Below are 23949 nucleotides of genomic sequence, written 5' to 3' on the forward strand. Positions count from 1 at the left end.
TCTTGTCTCCGCCCCCTCCTGTAGTTTACTACAGGCAACTTGTAGTGGGTGGAGCCTGCTAGGCTCCTCCCACTGCTCTGCTCTCTGCACAGGCTATATAGAGCACAGTGATGGTGTCGCTGTCAGGTTCACAAGGTAATATTTGGGTTTAACGGGGCATTTGGTGCTCACAAATGAGATTTTTTTTTTTTTATCCTTTGCGGCAAATACCGCAATATAATCAAATAAAAGTTTGTGTGCCCGGGGGTTCACTAGCTCAGATTCCAGGTTGGGCACAAAATAAGAATACAGGCAACTGTAGTCACTTATTTGTGCAAGGTGTACAGTGTATGGGAAGCCCTTGGATGGTGAAAAACCCGTGATGGGATAAATGTGATTACATAAAAAATTTAATGTACACAATATACAAGGGTAATTGGTGAAAACAAATCTTAAAGGGACATGACACTTAGTGTAATACTTATGCCCCATACACACGGTCGGACATTTCAATCACAAAATCCGTCTGATTTTTTTCTGACGGATTTTGGCCGAAACTTGTCTTGCATACACACGGTCGCACAAAGTTGTCGGAAAATCCGATTGTTCGGAACGAGGTGACGTACAAAACGTACGACGGGACTACGTAGAGGCCAGTAGCCAATAGCTTTCGTCTCCAAATTTTTTCTGAGCATGCGTGGCACTTTGTGTGTCGGAATTCTCTACACACGATTGGAAAAAGTCCAATCGGATTTTGTTGTTGGAAAATTTTAGATCCAGCTCTCAAACTTTTTCCGTCGGAAATTCCGACCGTGTGTATGGCGCATTAGAGTGACATATCTCTAATATATATATATATATATATATATATATATATATATATATATATATATATATATATACACAGTCAAGTGGATGGGCAAAACATCATTGTGACTTCAAATATAGGATTGTGCAGAAAAGTTGCCGATAGACGAACCACCACCAATAAGTAAAAGGCTTACCGGAAAGATTGAACTCAAACAGGCAAACGCCTAATGAGCCAATCAGACTTGTGGTGTGACACACCAGGAGATAATGGCCTCAACACACACGACCTCCGGTTAGGGGTATAAACTCCAGTGGTCCCTCACAATGACACTCCAAAAGGATAGCCCTCCAAAGGGATTGAGACGGAGAGCCAGATGGATGATCTCTCCTGTGTGATGTAGTTTTGAGGAAAGAAGGAAAAGGGCCACATAGTGTAATTCCATTAAGGAAAAAGGGAACTGAATGTACAAAAGGAACAAAAAAAGGGCTTGGTATAAAATATGACACAATGGCATCAGCAGAGCCCATCCCAATGACATCAGCAGAGCCCGTCCCAATGGCATCAGCAGAGCCCGTCCCAGTGGCATCAGCAGAACCCATCCCATTGGCATCAGCAGAGCCCGTCCCAATGGCATCAGCAGAGCCCGTCCCAATGGCATCAGCAGAGCCCATCCCAGTGGCATCAGCAGAGCCCGTCCCAGTGGCATCAGCAGAGCCCATCCCAATGGCATCAGCAGAGCCCGTCCCAGTGGCATCAGCAGAGCCCGTCCCAGTGGCATCAGCAGAGCCCGTCCCAGTAGCATCAGCAGAACCCATCCCAGTGGCATCAGCAGAGCCCGTCCCAATGGCATCAGCAGAGCCTGTCCCAATGGCATCAGCAGAGCCTATCCCAGTGGCATCAGCAGAGCCCGTCCCAGTGGCATCAGCAGAGCCTGTCCCAGTGGCATCAGCAGAGCCCGTCCCAGTAGCATCAGCAGAACCCATCCCAGTGGCATCAGCAGAGCCCGTCCCAACGGCATCAGCAGAGCCCGTCCCAACGGCATCAGCAGAGCCCGTCTCAATGGCATCAGCAGAGCCCGTCTCAATGGCATCAGCAGAGCCTGTCCCATTAGCGCTGCACTTATTTATAACTTTTCACTTTGCAATTGATCCTTTGCTGTGCCGGCTGCTATCTAACCATTTAAAGAGACAGCGCGGTATAGTTGTTTTGTTTTTAAACTGTAGTCACTAAGGATGGGTGTGAAAGATCGATGACATCATTACGTATCTGACCCCCATAACTCTATTTGCATCGCCTCTCTTTCCAGGTTTGGGAGGACGGTGTGGAAGCTGTGACTGTTGTGGAAGAAGATCCGTTTTGGATATGGGGTTGTCATAAAGATTCTCTTTTCTTCTTCATGGTAAGTAAATGTGTTTTATTTAAAATTAAACTTAACAAGTTTAGATAGCAGACCAAAGGGGATGGTGTAGACATTTATTTTCCTAAATTAATGTTGAATTCCAGGAATTCAGCCACTTTGTAAAAAAAAAAAGTGGAAGCACACTATGAGTTAGGTCCAAGGAGGTGCATGGCATCTCCTGAATTTATCAATTTTATTTACATCTGACAGGTTTATGGCTCTTCCCGAGCATACACTGACCCTCAGGGCTGTGAGAGAAGAGAGAAAGAGAGAGAGAGAGGCACACAGAGCAGCTATGCCTGCCCTTCCCCTCTGCTGCCCATTCAAAGAAGCCTTTGTATTTTGCGAATTAGTTCACATAATACAAGGGCTTCTGTGATTGGGCAGGAGGAGGCAAGGGGCAGGCATTGCACCTGCGTGTACTCTAATGCTGAAAAGGCTTAGACCTGAAGCATCAGTGCTGGGCTCCCAGAAATACAGGGATAACCGTCTTCCCGTTAGTGTAATAAATCTGTCAGACGTAAATAATAAAAATAGGCCCAGGAGATGTCATGCACCTCTATGGCCTTAACCCATAGTGTGCCTCCACGTTTTACAGAGGAGCTGAATTTCTGGAATCAGCTTTAATGTTGGATAGAGTAAGGGAGGGTTATAACCCAAGTCAAGTTTTTTTTTTTTTGTTTGTTTGTTTACCATCTGTGTCTCATAGGGGAGATTTCCCTACGCAACCAATGCAGAAAGTGAGAGGAAATCCCTCCAAAGGGAGGGGGTCCCTGGTTGTCATCAGAATTGGTGTCCCCATTGGAAGATTTCCCTTCTTTTCCAGTTCTAAAAACTAAAAAAAAAAAAAAAAAAAAAAACTTCCCCTACTTTAAGACTTATTTTTGCTTTTAGAAGTATCTTAAATTGGTCTGTTAGCTTCCTGTAAATCTCTATTCAACAAGGCTGGGTAAGGCATGGCCAATTTGCGTGGGCCAATCAGGCTTTTCCTCTTTTTACAGTTCTGTCAGTCTAACACTGTAAACACGCTTACAGGCGGCAGGGATGACCATGCTGCTGGTGCTCTTTTATTGTCCAGTCGCATGCTTGGATGGGTGGCCGTTGGACGACTTGAATGTTAGGATAACTGAAATTGCTAACTAAATGACGCTTTTATAATTTATTATCTTCATTGTCAATGAGAGAACAAATAATGTGAAAACACCCTCATAAGTTGTGGGGTTCATTCATTAAAACTGGAGAAAAGAACAAAAGTACAATTGCTGTCCATGGTGAGCAATTCTAATTACTGTCTCGTTAATTAAAAAACTAAAGGCTAAAATGAATTGGTTGCTGCTGGCAAAATTTTTATTTGTATTTTCACTTTAATTCTTTTCCTTTTTAAGCCTTTTCTCCCCCCTAGCCATGGCACCCCTTTATGTGGGTCTTTATACCTAGGGTGGGAAAGCAGGACAGACCTCACAATCATTTGACCATTGTGATTGGCTGTCACAGTGGTCAAGTGATTGAAAACCTTGGGTCCCTTCTACTACCCTCCAGCCCTCCTCTCCATGACTAAGCTCGGGGGGGGGGGGGGGAAACGCGTTGGGGGCATGGCCTGGTTGGAGCCCAGGCTGAGGTTGCCACTCTGATACTACCACAAGATGAGATGGATGTGTGGCTTCAGGCAGGGCCGGTGCTACCACTAGGCAAACTAGGCAGCCGCCAAGGTCGCCCTGCTGCCTATGGCGCCCGGCCTCTGGTTTTCCTATTCTCTTCTCTCTGCAGTCTCTGAAGTCTCAGCATCAGCAGGCAGCTGGTGCTCCGTTCGCACATAGTGTGAGGGGCGCAGTGGTGGTGGAGGACTGTGTCTGTGTCCTGACTCCTGATAGAATGTAAGCAAGCAAACGTTCATTGATGGGTGCTGGTAGGCTGCATTGATGGACACTAATGAGACAGGCTGCATCTGATGGGCACTGGTGAGGCTGCATTTGATGGGCACTGGTGAGGCTGCATTAGATGGGCACCGGTGAGGCTGCATTTGGTGGGCACTGGTGAGGCTGAATTTTATGGGCGCTGGTGAGGCTGCATTTGATGGGCGCTGGTGAGGCTGCATTTGATGGGCGCTGGTGAGGCTGCATTTGATGGACGCTGGTAAGGCTGCATTTGATGGGCGCTGGTGAGGCTGCATTGGATGGGCGCTGGTGAGGCTGCATTTGATGGGCGCTGGTGAGGCTGAATTTGATGGGCGCTGGTGAGGCTGATTTGATGGGCACTGGTGAGGCTGCATTTGATGGGCACTGGTGGGGCTGAATTTGATGGGCGTTGGTGAGGCTGAATTTGATGGGCGCTGGTGAGGCAGGCTGCATTTGATGGGCGCTGGTGAGGCAGGCTGCATTTGATGGGCACTGGTGAGGCAGGCTGCATGTGATGGGAGCTGGTGAGGCTGCATTTGATGAGCACTAGTGAGGCTGCATTTGATGGACGCTGGTGAGGCTGCATTTGATGGACGCCGGTGAGGCTGCATTTGATGGACGCTGGTGAGGCTGCATTTGATGAGCACTGGTGAGGCTGCATTTGATGAGCGCTGGTGAGGCTGCATTTGATGGGCACTTCATTAAAAAGGTGGTGTTTACATGGGCAAGCAAAAGGGGGTGGAGTCAGGGGTGGAGCCAGGGGGCGTCAAAATTTGGTTTGCCTAGGGCAGTGATGGCGAACCTTGGCACCCCAGATGTTTTGGAACTACATTTCCCATGATGCTCATGCACTCTGCAGTGTAGTTGAGCATCATGGGAAATGTAGTTCCAAAACATCTGGGGTGCCAAGGTTCGCCATCACTGGCCTAGGGTGTCAAAAATCCTGGCCCTGGCCCTGGCTTCAGGGATTATGTCCTCCCTCCTCCCTCCTCCAGGTCGAATGTTAGACATAAAGAATAGAATAAATCACTGAAATACAGCATTATGGCCACTAGATGGCGCCGATCCAGATAATAGGAAATAGGATTCAGGGCGGTAGGGAGCCCCAATGATGACTTTTCCAGGGCAAAGAAGAGGATTATGTACTGCCTGAGAAAAGGTAACAAAGAAAAACATGGCACAGCAACATAGAATAGTGATGGCAGAAAAAGACCATCAAGGCTGCCCACTATTTTACTTTTTGGAATTTTTTTTTGTCTGAATATAGATCTATGTTTGTCCCAAGCATGTTTAAATTTATTTTAGGGTGTATAGATCAATAATGATGTGCACAGCCCTTCAAAAATACATGTACGTTTATTCTGTGAGAATGAGGAGAAAACCGAATGTTATTAGGCTCCGTTTTTCTCCAGGTCGAATGTTAGTCATAAACAATAGAATGAACCAGTAAAATACCACATGGCCTCTAGATGGAGCTGATCCAGAGAAATAGGAAATAAATACCTATTTACTATGATTGTCAGCTCCCTCTAGTGGATGTGTATCGGGAGGCTATTGAGTGGAATTGAATGGTACTCATCTGGAACGACCAAACATAGATAATCTAAAAAAATATTATTTTATCACAGCAGTTTAAAAAACACACACAGACATTGTGCAGACAAAAAAAGACTAAAAACCGCTCTCATTTATATGGATTATTATCCAGTGATGCCAATCCATATAGATGAGAGCGATTTATGCGTCTGTCACCCTGCATGTAGTTTAGGGGGCCGGGCGCATGGATTAGAAGGGCGGCGCCCCTGCCCCCCTAATGGACGGGCCGCCACTGCTTAGGACATTGGTACTTGCATTGGTGATTTACCCCTTTAGCACTTAAAGCGGAGGTCCACCCTAAAGTGGACCTTCCGCTCATTGGAACCCTCCCCCCCTCCGGCGCCACAATTGGCACCTTTCAGGGGGGAGGGGGGTGCAGTTACCTGGATAATCCAGGTAACTGCACCCACTTCCGGTATACGCTCTCTGCGGAAAGGGGCGTAGATCTACGCCCCTTTCCAAAAGTCCCCCGCTGTCTGCTGGGAAACATACAGATCCCAGAGGCAGCGGGCCCATCCTTATTGCGCAGCGCGACTCGCGCATGCGCAGTAGGGAACTGGGAAATGAAGCCGAAAGGCTCCACTTCCTGATTCCCATACCCAAGATGGCGGCGGCAGCACCCGAGAGACGATCGAGAGATCGGCTTCGGGTGCCGACATCGCGGGCGCGCTGGGCGGGTAAGTGTCATCATTTTAAAAGTCAGCAGCTGCTGTATTTGTAGCTGCTGGCTTTAAAAAAAAAAAACGGCGGACTCCCGGCTTTATAATCTCCCTCTAGTGGCCAAAATGGCAGCGATCAAACTGCAACACTGCGACTTTGTAGCAAGGCCACAAGGTGAGAGGTCCACAGCAAGGGCTGATCTGTGTCAGACATTTGTAGAACACAGCCAAGAACTGCACAGGCATCACAATTTGCATTACTGTGCCATCAGGGACCTGGCATCTCAGTCCTGGAAGTAGATGGTGCCCCTGGATGATGCCTGAATAAAGATGGTGCCGTCCATCAGGAGAGATAAGCAGATGAAGGCATTGTTTCAGGGGGGGTTAGTGTGATCTTTATGAGAGGTAATACGTTTCTGAAAGGGTTATAGTCGCTGATTCCGGAACATGGGGATGCTAGGTCCACTTTTACCCGCTTGCGATATAGGCAAAAAAAAAAGCTCAAGTTGCTGGGAGGGCATCGATGGATATCGTCCCGGGATCACGCTTCTCATGCTTCCCGTGAGCCCCATGCGGTGCACATCTGCGCAGATCTGTGATTGCCGTGCCCTTCGGACACAGCTGATCACAGATTGGGGTAAAGAGCCAATAACAAAGCTCTTTACCAGGTGACCAGCTGTGTCCAATCACAGCTGACCACAATGTAAACAGGATTTGCCGGTTATTGGCTGACAGCGGGTGAGGAGAGGAGAGCAGATAACCAGAAAATCCACACAGGGGACGTCTACAATGATCATCAGGGCAGCCCCAACAGTTCCCATCAGTGATGCCTATCAGTGCCCATCATTGTTGCCTATCAGTGCCCATCATTGATGCCTATCAGTGCCCATCATTGATGCCAGTCAGTGCCCATCAGTGATGCCAGTCAGTGCCCATCAGTGATGCCAGTCAGTGCCCATCAGTGATGCCTGTCAGTGCCCTTCAGTGATGTCTGTCAGTACTCATCAGTGATGCCTGTCAGTGCCCATCAGTGATGCCTGTCAGTGCCCATCAGTGATGCCTATCAGTGCCCATCATTGTTGCCTATCAGTGCCCATCATTGATGCCTATTAGTGCCCATCATTGATGCTTATCAGTGCCCATCATTGATGTCAGTCAGTGCCCATCATTGATGTCAGTCAGTGCCCATCAGTGATGTCTGTCAGTGTCCATCAGTGATGCCTGTCAGTGCCCATCAGTGATGCCTGTCAGTGCCCATCAGTGATGCCTGTCAGTGCCCATCAGTGATGCCTATCAGTGCCCGTCAGTGATGTCTGTCAGTACTCATCAGTGATGCCTGTCAGTGCCCATCAGTGATGCCTGTCAGTGCCCATCAGTGATGCCTGTCAGTGCCCTTCAGTGATGCCTATCAGTGCCCATCAGTGATGCCTGTCAGTTCCCATCAGTGATGCCTGTCAGTTCCCATCAGTGATGCCTGTCAGTGCCAATAAGTGATGTCTGTCAGTGTCCATCAGTGATGCCTATCAGTGCCCTTCAGTGATGTCTGTCAGTACTCATCAGTGATGCCTATCAGTGCCCATCAGTGATGCCTATCAGTTCCCATCAGTGATGCCAGTCAGTGCCCATCAGTGATGCCTGTCAGTGCCAATAAGTGATGTCTGTCAGTGTCCAACAGTGATGCCTATCAGTGCCCATTAGTGATGCCTGTCAGTGCCACATATATGTGCCTCCTCATCAGTGCAGCATATCAGTGCCCATCAGGGCTGCCTATTAGTGCCACATATCATTGCCTCCTTATCAGTGCCCATCAGTGCAGCCTATTTAGAAGATTTTGTAACAGAAAAAAAAACGTCCCCCCAATTTTTGGTCTTATTTTGTTTGTTTAGCAAAACGTTACAAACTCAGCGGTGATTAAAGAGGAAGTAAACCCTGATGGGTTTACTTCCTCTTTCATTCCCTGCAAAGGTAAAGCATAATGGACTACTATGCATCGCATCGCATCGCATCGCATAGCAGCCCATTATGTGTCACTTACCTGACACAGGAGCCAGCGAAGTCACCGCTGTCCCCTGTAGACCGGCGCATCCATCTTCTCGGTTTGGTCTCGCAGCTCTGCCGCTGTCATTCGGCGAAGCCGCGATGACGTCACTCCCGCGCATGCGCACGGGAGCCGGCACGCGCGGCGTTGACGATGCCGCGCTCGCATGCGCCATAGACAGCGATGGCAAAAACCTATGTTTAGGAGATATTTCTTGGACCTACAGGTAAGCCTTAATCTATACTTACCTGTAGGTCAATGTGTGTTGTAAGGGTTTACAACCACTTTAAATACCACCAAAAAAAAGCTCTATCTGTCTCCAAAAAATTAAAAAAATGTCATATGGGAACAGTGCTGCACGACCGCGCAATTGTCATTCAAAATCCGACAGCAGTAAAAGCTAATAATGTGGTCTGTGCAGGAAGTGGGTGAAAGTGCCCACATAGGCAAGTAGTTAAAGAGGGCCGGGTACCGTGTGGGTGTGGGGGGAGAGGGGGGGGGTTCTTTAACAGCTCTAGAAGCCGGTGCTGTATTTGCCAACAATCTTCTCTCGTATGATTGTGAGCTCCTCGTTTTCGGTGGATTTTAATTGCAATTAGCAGACAGGGTGAAAATGAGCCGTAAGTCATGTTACAAAAAAATGAGGTGTTATAATTATACCTTCCTCTATAGACTGGTAATTTAATGTCATGAAATCACACATTACCAAAATCACGTTTAAAGCTTTTATTACTCCCAAGCGAGAATAATAATGTGAGACTTCAACAGAAGAAAAAATGAGGGCGATATTTATCCAATATTTATTATTCTTTCTGTAGTACTTTGCAGTATGACATTTGGGGGTGTACACTTGTAGCGGATTCCTCTGTTAAAGTGATTGTAAAGGAATTGTTTTAAATAACAAACAAAGTTATACTTACCTGCTCTGTGTAACGGTTTTGCACAGAGCAGCCCCGATCCTCTTCTCCTGGGGTTCCACTTGCGGGGGGGGGGGGGTACTCTTGCAGGTTCAACCCCCCAGTCAGGCTGTGTGCATCTATTGACACACACAGTGCTGCTCAGCCCCGCCCCCTGCTCTCTCCTCATTGGATTTAATGGACAGCAGTGGGAGCCAATGACTTTTGTTGCTCTCAATGAGACCAGTGAGGTGGGAGAGAGAGCAAGGCCACTGGATTTGGGGGGGGGGGGGGTGAACCTGAAAGGTTTTCTACCCTAAGAAGTCATTAAGGTAAAAAACCTTCTGGCTTTACAACCACTTTAACCAGTTCAGGTCCACCCTATAGCAGTTTTACAGCTACAGGGCGCCACTTGTGCGTGGCATTACGTATTTATGCGTGAGCTGGTTCTGCAGGTAGGTGGCGTGCATGCAGGCCGCCCGCAGCTCACTTCCTCTGTGATCACACGCAGCGGGAGCCCAGCTGGCAGGATCAGACAGGAGGGAAGGCATGGATCCTCTGTCTTTGCAAAGCAGGGACTAGAATCTTCTCTGTCAGAAACCATGAAATCAGGCCGAGACAGAAGTACAGTTAAATCACACTTGTTTAATAATAAAAGTAAAAAGCACAAACGTAGTCAAAACATAGCCAGCGTTCAGTAACCGTAACGGATAGTCAGCCAAGCCAGAAGTCAGGGATCAATGTAGTGGAACAGCAAGCAGGATCTGGAGCCAGAAGGGATGGAGCAAAGCCAGTCTTTAAACAGGATCGCAGGAGATAGTTTCTTGTGATGTTGACCAAGGCGAAGGCAGAGCTCCTCTGGGCTGGATGGCTTAAGTAGGCAGGACTGACGAGCAGGATATCATCAACAGCTAAGTAACTGTGGAGAGATAGGAGCTGACAATTAGACAACAGCTGAGCGGCCAGCTCTGAGAAGGAAGGGCCGAGCCCAGCCTTGACATTCCCCTAGTAAAAGCACCTCCCACAGTTTAATAAAACAATTGTTAGGCACACAGTTAACCCTTTGATCGCCCCTGGTGTTACCCCCTTCCCAGACATTAGTGCAGTGACAGTCAGTGCAGGGCACCAGGCGCATGGATTTCAATGGGTTGTTTTTTTTAAGCACGTGTTTAGAGCCTGAGGCTCTAATTGGATTAAAAAAAAGGGTGGGCTCAGGGCGCAGAACAATTCGCCCTGAGCCCACCCTGTTCTGTGACATTAGCGAATTAATATTCGCTAATGTCTTCCTGTTTCTCCTTCCCTCAATCAGGAAGCGGGTCCTGAGAACCCATTGGCCGAGAGTCCTAAGACCTTTTTGGCTGGGAGAAGTAGCGACAGCCAAGACATGGAGGAGACGGAGGGGGAAGCTGCAGCCGTGACCTGCATGGGGTAAGTGCAGGGCTGACGGGGGGCCTGGCAGGCCAGGGTGGGAGGGATGGGGGGTGTGGGTATTGTGCGTGGTGGCGTGTTTGAGCGACTGGGAGAGGAGGGTTAGTGTGGGGTGGTGGGCTAGAGCGACAGGGGGGGAGTCTGTGTTCAGGTCTGTCTCCTCCCCCCCAACAGATGGAGCAGCAGCCTCCACTGGTGACAGTGCATTTTCATTCGCTGATCTCCCCTTCCTCTTCCTGAGCCGGAAGCCACATGTAAAACATCACTTCCGGGTCCTGGTGTTGCTGTCGCCAAGCCAGTATAGGGTAGTAGCTAATAGAGTGAGATCTGCACTGCATTCGTTTCAGTGGAGGACACCGGAGACATCAGGGGTCTAAAAAGACCCCTGATGTCTCATTAAAGAGAGCCTATTACCAAAAAAGCATCACATGGGGGACTTTTTGTCCCCTATGTGATAAAAAAAAAAAAAGTTTAGTAAAAAAACATCCAAGCACTTAAAATCCCCCTAGTATTGTGTCAATATTGTTAGACATAAAAAATTGGAACTACCACTATTTTATTCTCGAAGGGTGTCTGCTTTCAGAAAATATATAATGTTTGGGGGTTTTCACTAATCTTCAGAACTAAAATATTTTTTTAAACATCTTCCTAGTTAGGATGGCAGGTACATTTAAGAGGAGGAGCAGTGATTGTTTGGTATTTTCTGTTCAGGGTACCCCCCCCCCCCCACCTACCTCTAGAAGAAGTGTCTAAAGCTTAGGGAGGGGCAATTCAAATGACCAGCCTGAATATTGATTAGGGCCTAACCAATCCCTGGGGAGGTGTGCCCAGATGGTGGCTGGGAAGTTGATAAATAGTATGGAGCCCTGGATTGTCTTTCTCCAGCAAGGAGAGTTCCAAGCCCCTGAGGCAGCCCGTGGACTGTGTTACTGTTCTGTGAGGTCTCAGCGGTGACAGACCTGGGACCTGGAAGTGATCTGGATCTGACTGCAGGACTTTACTAAAGGGATGTGGTCTAGAGAAGGATTGTCTTACTCACTGGGTTGTGTCCAGAGGAGGCTGGAAGGTGGCAGCTGTCCTGGCGACTTGCAAGTAATGACCCTGAATTTATTCCTGGTGACTTTGTGCTTTTGGGATATAAGTGCCAGAGGTAGCTTGGACTGAGACAGCTCTCATATGGTCTCAGATCCTGGCCATTCTCTGTCTTCCGCAGTGCCCAGCCCATGTGTCTGCCACCATTGAGAGACAATTAATATGTGCAAGAGTAACTTCCTGGCTTCCTTGAACCAGCTTGGTGGTGGAAGGCCCAGCAGATATCTGGCTGGGTCAGGAGTGACAAGTTTATTAATGGACAGCACACATCCCATCCTTCCACCCTGGGTTTGTCTCTTTAACACGTTTCACCCATCTGGGCTTCTCTATGATTAAACTTTTCAGGCTTTTATTACATCCTTGGAGTGCGGTCCCTTCTTTTATAGTGGAATGTCCTTCAAGGATCGGGAACTGCCTTCTTCAGGCTTAGCACCTGCCTGTCCACACAATGGAGGGTGTCAAGGAGATCTTCTACTCCATACCAAAAAGAACAGATCCTGGGCAAAGTCCAAAAAATGTGTAACAGGGTCCCTGGAGGTTGAAAGCACGTCCAACAATGGTCCTGGGCTGTGAGCTTAGAGAAGAGTGTCCTTCTGTTTTGTGTTACAGAGACCGAGCATTGTACCAATAGCTGTGCCGTGGTTCAGGGTAACCAATGCCAAAGAGATTTGCCTTATGGTATCCAGCTGTGAGGTCTTAGACTTCTGATGCCCAACCTGTGGCCCGAGGGCTGCATGTGGCCCTTTGGTATATGATGTGTGGCCCTTATATCTCAGCAGTCTATAGTGGGAACATTCATTAGGGCAGTGATGGCGAACCTTGGCACCCCAGATGTTTTGGAAGTACGTTTCCCATGATGCTCATGCACTCTGCATTGTAGGTGAGCATCATGCGAAACGTAGTTCCAAAACATCTGGGGTGCCAAGGTTCGCCATCACTGCATTAGGGTAATAGCACTGATCTCTACTAGCCTCATCTACCATGTTACCAGTTTCGTATTGTCTTCTGCTGTATATCCCCAGCCAACATGTATCTTGTGCACACTCTCTGACCCCCATTTCCTCTGTTAGGTTTGCAGGTTCTGACAGTTCTCTCAAGCGTTACATAAATTGAATATTGTGCGCAGCTCTTTGGTGATATCAAGGGCCGCGTTTGAGGCCCCCTTTTAGTTCATAAGTTGACAACCACTGCCTTATGCCGCGTACACACGATTGAATTGTCTGGCGTAGTCCGCCGAAACGCATTTCACCGGACAATCCGATCGTGTGTGAGCTTTAGCGGACTTCCTCAGCGTAAAGTCCGGCGGACTTAGAAAGTATCTTTCCGCTGGACTTGGGTTTCAGCGGATAATACGTTCGTGAGTATGCTAGTCCGGCGAACTAAGAATGACGCATGCTCAGAAGCAAGTACGAGAAGGAAGCTATTGGATACTGGCTATTGAACTTCCTTTTTCTAGTCCCGTCGTACGTGCTGTACGTCATCGCGCTAGCAAACGCCGGACTTTCTGTGTGTCCGTGTGTGGCCAAGTCCGTTCGGTAGAAAGCCCGCCGGACTATCCGCCAGATTGTTTGCCGGACTAAGTTTGCCGGACAATTCGATCGTGTGTACGCGGCCTTAGACTTTCCAACACCCTCAAATGCTAAGAAAAAGACCATCCTGTAAATTGTATTAAACGTTTTGGAGTATCCCTTGCCCCTACCCCTCTCCTGTTACAAGTTCTATCAGCAATAAATCACAAAATGGCAACCCCTAGACCAGCCTTTCTCAACCAGGGTTCCTTCAAGGTTGCTAGGGGTTCCTTGAGCAATGAGCAACTTCTGTCTCTCAGATGAGTACCAATATGAACATTGATCTTTTTGGCTATCTGTAAGGCCGCGTACACACGATCGAATTGTCCGGCAAACTTAGTCCGGCAAACAATCTGGCGGATAGTCCAGCGTGCTTTCTACCGAACGGACTTGGCCACACACGGACACACAGAAAGTCCGGCGTTTGCTAGCGCGATGACGTACAGCACGTATGACGGGACTAGAAAAAGGAAGTTCAATAGCCAGTAGCCAATAGCTTCCTTCTCGTACTTGCTTCTGAGCATGCGTCATTCTTAGTCCGCCGGACTAGCATACTCACGAACGTATTGTCCGCTGAAACCCAAGTCCGGCGGAAAGATTGGACTGCAAAAATACTTTCTAAGTCCGCCGGACTTTACACTGAGAAAGTGCGCTGAAGCCCACACACGATCAGATTGTCCGGTGAAATGCGTTTCGGCGGACTAAGTATGCCGGACAATTCGATCGTGTGTACGCGGCATCAGGGGGAGAGTCTTCTCGATGGCCACAAATGTGCGAAGCATTCTTCTAAGTGACCATCACACTAATGCGCTGTGAACTTTTGATAAAGTAATTACTAACAGGGGTTCCCTGAGCCTGGAAAGTTCCACCATGTTAAAAAAAGGTTAAGAAAGGCTAGTGTAGACAGGCAGCCTCTAAACTTTTGGGGAGGAACCAGTTAATATCTGAAGTCCCCGCGGGGGAACTCTACAGTAAATTGGCTTTTAGTTTTAGGAAGTGCATTTCGATCTAATTTCCAGTTATCAACGTGTCCTGTTCCCAACCCCATCCAATCAACTACACTGTATTGTCACAGAGTGTCCTTGTCCCAGGAAGGTGGAAAAAGAGCGCTGTGTCAACACAACACACAAAGCCTCAAAAGCATTGTGTGTGCTGAGAAGTGATGGCAATGACAGGGGTTGTGCCAGGATAAATGCTGCTTACACTGTGATATTACAAACAAAATATGACAGAATAAATTAAACCAGGTAAATAGCCAGAAACCTTAAAGTCTCACAATTGCAACCTGGAATTTTTTTTTTTTTAGGATAAATAGTTTTTATTTTATTTTAAAATGTTCAAGGGTACAACATGTGCTAACCCATGGGGGTCTATTTACAAAAATAAAATCACTGTGAGAGTGTCTTAAGCTGTCTCATCTCCATCTTTTGGCCATAATGTGGTATTTTCCTGAAAAACCCCAATCAGGAAAATTCCACATTATGACCACTAGACGGAGCTGACGATCATAGGAAATAAACGTACACAAATTACAGGGATTATTCTTGATGGTTGCATGAATGCTTGAGACTAGGGTTGCACTGATACTAGTATCGGTACTGATACCGAGTTTTTGCACAAGTATCGGTACTCGTGCAAATGTACCGATACCTGAAACCGATACTTTCAGGTTTGGTTCTTTGAGCTGTCAGTGGGTCTTCCCTGTTGACTGCTGAAGTGTTAAAGAAGTCCGGTAATTGAAGCTGTCAAAAAAAAAAAAAAGGCAGCTGGCAAATGTTTATTAACAACATTGATCAGCCTGAGTGCCCGTTCACACAGGGGCGACGCGACTTGCAGCGCGACTCACAGACGCGACCTGCACACGACTTCAGTGGCGACTTGCAAAATGACTTCTGTATAGAAGTCAATGCAAGTCGCCTGAAGTCGCCCCAAAAATAGTACAGGAACCTTTTTCTAAGTCGGAGCGACTTGAGTCGCTCCTATTAGAACGGTTCCTGAAACAACTAAAATAAAAAGAAACATTGTTTCTTTTTGTATCTTTCTGTTTCTTCATCTTCAGATCAACGGGATGAACAAATGTTCCTTTGTTTAACCCCTTATAAACCCTCAATTGACTCCAATCAGCCTTAATTAACTCCCTATTCTCCATTTAAAAATGTTGCTGTTTTTTTTTTCTTTGTGTGTTCATGTCTATTTTATAAACGATAAACAATTAAAACTTTTTTTTTTTTTTGCTTTGTTAGTGAATATTTTTACACATATATATTAACATATATTTACACATTTCACATTGAAAAAAATAAATAAAAATCAATTTATTTCATTTGTAAATAACTTTTCAAAGCTTTGTACCATTGCTGACAGCTGAAGTGAAAACAACACAGTTGCGGTAGGTATCGGTAATTGGTATCGGCAAGTATTTTTAAAAAAAAGTATCGGTACTCGTAAAAAAAAAATGGTATCAGTGCATCCCTACTTGAGACTTTTGCATAATGAATGTTTTATAAGTAGACCTCGTGGTCAGCTGATAGGAAACCTTGGCCTAGTGTGCTAAAGTTCCACATTCAAGTCAAAGAAACGTGCTAATTAAGGTGTTATCGTCCTTAAAGTGGAGGGCCACCCTGAAAAAAAAAAAATACATTAAAAATGTGAAAAAAATCTTAAAAAATAAATAAATAAAAAAAATATTTTTTTTTTACTTACCAGAAATGCCTGTTGCTAGGCACATCATCCTAATCTGTCTCTTCCTCCTCCGCGGAGATCTTCTTTCTTCTCTCCTCCGTGATGCGTCTTCTGGGTAATGGGTCGCGCTGTGTTCTGGGAACTGTGTGTCCCAGAACACAGCGCGTTCCCATTCACAAAGCGATGCGCGACTCGCGCATGCGCAGTAGGAAACGGGCAGTGAAGCCGCAAGGCTCCACTGCCTGTTTCCCTTAGATAGAATGGCGGCGCCGGGACCCGATAGCCGAGGGACGGGTCGGTCTCGGGCGGCCGACATCGCGGGCGCCCTGGCCAGGTAAGTCGGCTTATTAAGGCAGCAGCTACAGTGTTTGCAGCTGCTGACTTTTAATTTTTTTTTTTTTTTAACCGGCCCTCCTCTTTAAGAACAGTAAAAAAAAGTAAAGGGTATGCAGGGTGAGGTAAGGAAGGGGTTGACCCCGCAGTAAGATGGTGGAGGAGGGGAGAAAAAGAGAGAAAGAGGGAAGAAGGGGAGGAAGACGTTAAAGAAAGAAGTGAATGAAAAAGGGAAGAAAGAAAGAAGGGAAGGAAGAAAAAAAGAACAGGACGATGACCAGGTCCCCTTGCAGGAGTGGTCTTACAAGGTACATTTAAATGTGAGTATCAAAGCAGACCTAGGGGTCCCACACTCACTCATAAGTAATAAGGGTATTATTCATTCTATCTGTAAGTTTCCATAAGCTTTGCTTCTTGTATAGGTCAAATGTGGTCGAACCCATTTGTCTGCCACCATTGAGAGGCAATTAATATGTGCAAAAGTAACCTGGCTTCTTTGAACGCATTGGGTTGTGGAAGGCCGACAGGTATGTGGCTGGGTCAACAATGACAAGTTTATTGATGGACAGCACACATCACGTCCTTCCACCCTTGGTTCGTTCATTTAACGCGTTTCACCTATCTGGGCTTCTCTACGATTAAACATGTCAGGCTTTTGTGACGTCATTGGAGTGTGGCCCCTTCCTTTATAGAGGTGTGTCTTTCAAGCAGCCCAAACTGCTTTATTTGGGCTTAGCACCTGCCTAGCTACACAATGGAGAAACGATTGGGCAGCCTTAAGGTGGTGAGGTTTTGGGATTTCCTATAATGGGTCATGTGAATGGAGTTTGTAGGAGGGTGTAAAGAAGATCTTTCCATGCCATATAGAGCAAATCCTGGGGGGAAATGTAAAAAATGTGTAATGCCCCGTACACACTAGCGGAATTTCCGTCGCATTTTCCGACCAAAAGCTGTCATCGGTCTTTTGCTGGCCGAATTTCCGATCGTGTGTACGGGGCATAACCGGGTCCCTGGAGGTTGAAGGCACCTCAAACAATGGTCTGAAATGTTAAGAGCAAGGGAATGTAGAAAGGCAGAAGTATGGTACCAGTGATCTTGTAAAGTGAAGTTTTATGCGCAGTTTCCCAGATTTTGCCCAAATTCTCTAAGGTGAACCTTCTGTGTAAAGTTTTACGCAACATATTAAGGGTACAAAACAATATTGCAATCGGTAAGTACAAATAAATATGGTAATGTAAGGCTGTAAACCATCTATAGTAAAGAAAGAGTAATGAAGTAGTAACGTGAGATTTACTGTAGATATTGAAGTCAATGACACTCTACAACACTCTTTCTGAATTTAAAGGTATATATTAGGGTATGATATGTAACTATAGAAACACATTTGGCAATTGCTCAAAGTAAAGTTAGCTTTGTCATCAACACGGATGGATGGATGATATGTCAAGTTGAATAAGAGACCCCCAGTAAATATAGGAATAAACATGGTTCGTGTGGCCCGTCATCTTGGTGGATGCAGCTGGGGATCAATTTATATTATGTGTAAAACCTCGTACACGCAATCGGACTTTCCGACAACAAAACCGTGGAATTTTGTCCGAAGGGTGTGGGCTCAAACTTGTGTTGCATACACACGGTCGCACAAATGTTGGCCAACAATTACGAACGTATTGACAAACTAGACGCACTACGTGGTTTTTCAGCTCTTTAGCACCACGTTTTGGGCTCCTTCTGCTAATTTCATGTTAGTAGAAGTTTGGTTTGTGTTGATTCGCACTTTTCATTTCGCATTTTTAATTTATCGCTTTTCATTTTGCGGTTTTCTTTTTTTTTTTTTCTTGCCACATCAGCAACCTTGTACAGGAGACTTAATTCACCTTGCAGCTTATTTGTGTCTCTTCTCGATTCCGCATCATCGTGGCATTTTTAATTCCATAATTTTTATTAATTTATACAAAACTTTCTTATGGTCACAAAACATAAAAAATTCGTACAATTTGCAAAGGGAAGTAAATAACAGATGGAAACCTCAACACCCTTTAGCGTTCCCAAGATAGTCGCATTAGCTATTCCTAGTGCCCTGACACCTAATACCTATATTATTAGTTTCCTCCCCTTTCTCCTTACCCATTTCGCGGTTTTCAGTTTGTTTCTGAACGGCCGTTCGTCAACCAGACATGTTGCGGAATCGGAGGAGATAACATGTTATTTATTATTGGCCTTGGAGTTACTGCTTTGACATTATAATAATAAATATAAAATGAATAATAAATTAAATAATAATGATTTGATTTGGTAAATTTTCTATATTTTTGGATGCATAGAATGCACTTTTTGGTTATTTTCTATTGGCAGATAGCATGTCAAATTTTTTATTTTATTTTTTTGATGCACAATAAAAAAATTGTGTAGAATAATACTTGGCTATGTGTTTTACTTCAAATGACAGTTTGGGAGTAGCAGTTACATTTTAAAAAATACGATGTAAAATTAACAAGGGACACCAACATAGTTGTATCTTTGATCTTAAAGCAGGAGTCTGCCGGGAGTCCGCCGTTTTTTTCTTTTTAAAAGCCAGCAGCTACAAATACAGCAGCTTCTGACTTTTAAAATAATGACACTTACCCGCCCAGCGCGCCCGTGATGTCAGCACCCGAAGCCGATCTCTCGATCGTCTCTCGGGTGCTGCTGCCGCCATCTTGGGTATGGCAATCAGGAAGTGGAGCCTTGCGGCTTCATTTCCCACTTCCCTACTGCGCATGCGCGAGTCGCGCTGCGCAATAAGGATGGTCCCCGCTGTCTCTGGGATCCGTGTGTTTCCCAGCAGGCAGCGGGGGACCTTCCGAAACGGGCGTAGATTCTGCGGAAAGGGGCGTACCTTCTGCAGAATCTACTCCGGAAGTGAGTGCAGATACTTGTACTGTTCAGGTACCTGCACCCACCTCCCCCCTGAAAGGTGCCAATTGTGGCGCCGGAGGGGGGGAGGGTTCCAATGAACGGAAGGTCCACTTTAGGGTGGACCTCCGCTTTAAAAACTACAGGATAATGGTGTTGTGGTAACTTACCCAAATAAAAAAATAAAAAAACAACATAATAATATTTATTATTCTTGATATCACTAGAAAAAAAAAAGCCTTTTTAAAATTCTTTTGCAAAAACTCCATCAGTATCACCAGCAAAGCAGCTTCATTATTATCCCATTAAAGAAGAAGAGAATTGTGCGCTGCATTTCCAGATTTCATAATTTGCCGTGTCACCAATGTTAATTATCCATTATGAACGCTAGTTTACAAGACCGACCGATTCTACTTTCAAGCATGCGTGTTTGTACTTTGGACTTTTGTCCGACGGACTTGTGTACACACGCTCGGAAAATCCGACAACACACATTTTTCTGCGGAAAATTTGAGAACATGCTAGCCAACTTTTTTTTTGGTGGAAAGTCCGACAACAAATGTCTGATGGAACGTACACACGGTCGGAGTTACCGCCAACAAGCTCAAACCCAACATTTCCCATCGGAAAATCCGATTGTGTGTACGCGGCATTAGGCTGGCAGAGGTAAACCTTTCAATGTTATGAAATGTAGACATCAGTTGGGTAATTTCTTTTGAAGAAGTGTCTAGTATGCACTCTCATTCTGGGAGAATGTCATATGATGTACCCAACTCTTACCGTGCATGAGCGCCTGCGGGGGCGCTTGCGGGGCGGTGATCAGTGGTGCGCTCTGTCCCAGGTACACAGCACATCACCGGTCCTGGTAAAGAGATGATAATAAGGCTCTTTATCCATGTGATCAGCTGTGTCCAATCACAGCTGATCACATGTAAACAAGGAAATGCCAGTTATCGTCATTCCTCTCCTCACACTGACAGCGTGTGGAGAGGAGAGCTGATCAGCAGCATTTCCTCACAGGGGAGATCTGCACAGATAATCAGGACACTGATTGATTATTAGTGACCTGATTATCAGTGCAGCCCCAAAAGTGCCCAGCAGTGATGCCAGTCAGTTCCAAGCAGTGATGCCAATCAGTTTCCAGCAGTGATAACACTTAGTGCCCATCAGTGATGCCAGTTAGTGTCAATCAGTGCCTGCTCATCTGTGCTGCCTATCAGTGCCCATCAGTGCCACCTATTCATGCCACCTATCAGTGCCCATAATTGTCACCTATTAATGCCCATCAGTGCCACCTACAGTGGTGTGAAAAAGTGTTTGCCCCTTCCTCATTTCCTGTTCCTTTGCATGTTTGTCACACTTAAGTGTTTCGGAAAATCAAACCAATTTAAACAATAGTCAAGGACAACACAAGTAAACACAAAATGCAATTTGTAAATGAAGGTGTTTATTATTAAAGGTGAAAAAAAATCCAAACCATCATGGCCCTGTGTGAAAAAGTGATTGCCCCCTAAACCTAATAACTGGTTGGGCCACCCTTAGCAGCAACAACTGCAACCAAGCGTTTGCGATAACGTGCAATGAGGCTTTTACAGCTTCCTGGAGGAATTTTGGCCCACTCATCTTTGCAGAATTGTCCTAATTCAGTTACATTAGAGGGTTTTCGAGCATGAACGGCCTTTTTAAGGTCATACCACAACATCTCAATAGGATTCAGGTCAGGACTTTGGCTAGGCCACTCCAAAGTCTTCATTTTGTTTTTCTTCAGCCATTCGGTGGTGGACTTGCTGGTGTGTTTAGGATCATTGTCCTGCTGCAGAACCCAAGTTCGTTTCAGCTTGAGTACACGAACAGATGGTCGGACATTCTCCTTCAGGATCTCTTGGTAGACAGCAGAATTCATAGTTCCTTTTATCACGACAAGTCTTCCAGGTCCTGAAGCAGCAAAACAGCCCCAGACCATCACACTACCACCACCATATTTTACTGTTGGTATAATGTTCTTTTTATGAAATGCAGTGTTCCTTCTACGCCAGATATACTTGGACACACACCTTCCAAAGAGTTCCACTTTTGTCTCATCGGTCCACAGAATGTTGTCCCAAAAGTCTTGGGGATCATCAAGATGTGTTGTGGAGAAATTGAGACGAGCTTTGATGTTCTTTTTGCTCAGCAGTGGTTTTCTCCTTGGAACTCTGCCATGCAGGCCATTTTTGCCCAGTCTTTTCCTGATGGTGGAGGCATGAACACTGACCTTAACTGAGGCAAGTGAGGCCTGCAGTTCCTTGGACGTTGTTGTGGGGTCTTTTGTGACCTCTTGGATGAGTCGTTGCTGCGCTCTTGGGGTAATTTTGGGCGGCCGGCCACTCCTGGGAAGGTTCACCACTGTTCCATGTCTTCGCCATTTGTGGATAATGGCTCTCACTGTGGTTCGCTGGATTCCCAAAGCTTTGGAAATGGCTTTATAACCCTTTCCAGACTGATAGATCTCAATTACTTTCTTTCTCAATTCTTCCTGAATTTCTTTGGGTCTCGGCATGATGTGTAGCTTTTAAGGATCTTCTGGTGGACCTTAGGCCGCGTACACACGCGCGGACTGTTCGCCCAACTTTGTCCGTCCAACAGTTTCGGCAAACAGTCCGCTCAAACTTAGCATGGACGGACATGGCCACACACGACGGACGAACAGTTTGCTGAAACCGTGCGCGATGACGTGAACGGCACGTACGACGGGACGAAAAATACGACGTCCTATACACTGCAATGCAACCTTCCGACGTGGAAATCCTTTCTGAGCATGCGCGAGACTTAGTTGGCCGAACAAGCCTACACACGAGCGAACAGTCCGCTGAAACCTTGTTTCAGCGGACAGTTTTTCGGAATTTCCGTAAGACCTTGTTCGGCCAACTGTCCGCTGAAACTGTCCGCTGAAGCCCCACACACGAGCGGACTGTCCGCCCAAACACTGTTCAGCGGACAAGGTTGGGCGAACAGTCCGCGCGTGTGTACGCGGCCTTACTGTGTCAAGCAGCTCCTATTTAAGTGATGCCTTGATTGTGAACAGGTGTGGCAATAATCAGGCCTGGGTGTGGCTAGAGAAATTGAACTCAGGTGTGGACAACCACAGTTATAGTATGTTTTAACAAGGGGGGCAATCACTTTTTCACACAGGGCCATGATGGTTTGGATTTTTTTTCACCTTTAATAATAAACACCTTCATTTACAAATTGCATTTTGTGTTTACTTGTGTTGTCCTTGACTATTGTTTAAATTGGTTTGATGTTCCGAAACACTTAAGTGTGACAAACATGCAAAGGAACAGGAAATGAGGAAGGGGGCAAACACTTTTTCACACCACTGTATTAGTGCCCATCACTGCCATCTCTCAGTGCTCATCAGTGCTGCTGCATAACAGAAGCTAATGGTGTGTACACGCGACCGGACTTTCCGGCAGACTAGGTCCAACGGTCTTCCCGACTGACTTTCCGAACTAACGGACTTGGCCACACACAATCAAACACCAAAGTTTCATGTGATGACGTACGACCGGACTAGAATAAGGAAGTTCATAGCCAGAAGCCAATAGCTGCCCTAGCGTCGGTTTTCATCCGTCGGAACTAGCATACAGACGAACAGATTTTTCAAACGGACTCGAGTCCGCGGATAGATTTGAAACGTATTCTAAATGTAAAGTCCCTCTGATTTTTCGACAGCAAAGGTCTGATAAAGCCCACGCACGGTCAAATTGTGTACACGGCATTAGAAAAACTTTTTTTTTTTTTTTTTAAACATTTTCGACCATATTCGTTTATTTACCAAACAATAAAAAACCCAGTGGTGATTGAATAGCACCAAAAAAAAAGCTCTGTCTGTCTCAAAAAAATGATAATAATTTTGTTTGGGTACAGTGTAGCATGGCCGCGCAGTTGTCATTCAAAGTGTGACAGCGCTGAAAGCTGAAAATTGGCCTGGGCAGGAACGGGGTGAAAGTGCCCGGTAGGCAAGTGGGTGATCTAAAAGTATATTTCATGACCATATATTAAAATTCCTATAGGGTGAGGTAAAAATAAATATATTATAGACAGATATTAGACATTAGACAAAATTCCCCCTATATGATATGTCTTTGTGACAGTTCTTTTTGTTAAGAAATTAGAGGTCTTTTAGATCATTGGTCTCCAAATTGTGTCCGTTGGGCCGGATGTGGCCCTTTGCATTCCTTTAACATGCCCTTGTCCTAACACAGATACAAAGCACTATTCCTTCTACACCAGCAATGGGCCATAATTCTTGCCACTGATACCAACAATAGGGCACTATTCCTCCTCCCACTGACACCAACTGCAGGGCCCTATTCTTCCCACTGACACCAACAATGGGGCCCTATTCCTCCCACTAATATCAGTGATGGGGCATTCTGCTCTCCCATTGATGCCACAGCATTCTTTGCTCTCACTGGCTACAGTCCGACCTCCTCAAAGTGGGAAAAAAAGTAAACTGACCCTATATTCAGAAAGTTTGGAGACCCCTGTTTTGGACCCCTTATGTCTTCTCTGTTCTTCATTGAAGCTATTGCAGCACAGACCTGCCTCCATTAGCTTCTTCTCTGGCCGCTGACACCTGACAACTGTTATACATGTCGCTTCTTTTGCAGCTAAGGGAGATCAGAGAATAGAT

The 23949-nt window shown here is 46.0% G+C and overlaps 1 protein-coding gene across 1 annotated transcript in view; it reads left to right on the forward strand.

Annotated features, from left to right (window-relative positions):
* PTPN5 (protein tyrosine phosphatase non-receptor type 5) overlaps positions 1-23949 on the forward strand; it is a 165146-nt gene that overhangs the window by 42726 nt on the left and 98471 nt on the right. The window contains exon 2 of the mRNA XM_077453529.1: positions 2097-2189. The gene's annotated coding sequence lies outside the window, so the exon portion shown is untranslated. The remainder of the gene's footprint in view (positions 1-2096; positions 2190-23949) is intronic.

The sequence above is a fragment of the Lithobates pipiens genome, unplaced genomic scaffold, assembly GCF_037356315.1.
Source record: "Lithobates pipiens isolate NorthernLeopardFrog02 unplaced genomic scaffold, aLitPip1_a1.2 Scaffold_24, whole genome shotgun sequence".
In the NCBI taxonomy this organism is placed as follows: domain Eukaryota; kingdom Metazoa; phylum Chordata; class Amphibia; order Anura; family Ranidae; genus Lithobates; species Lithobates pipiens.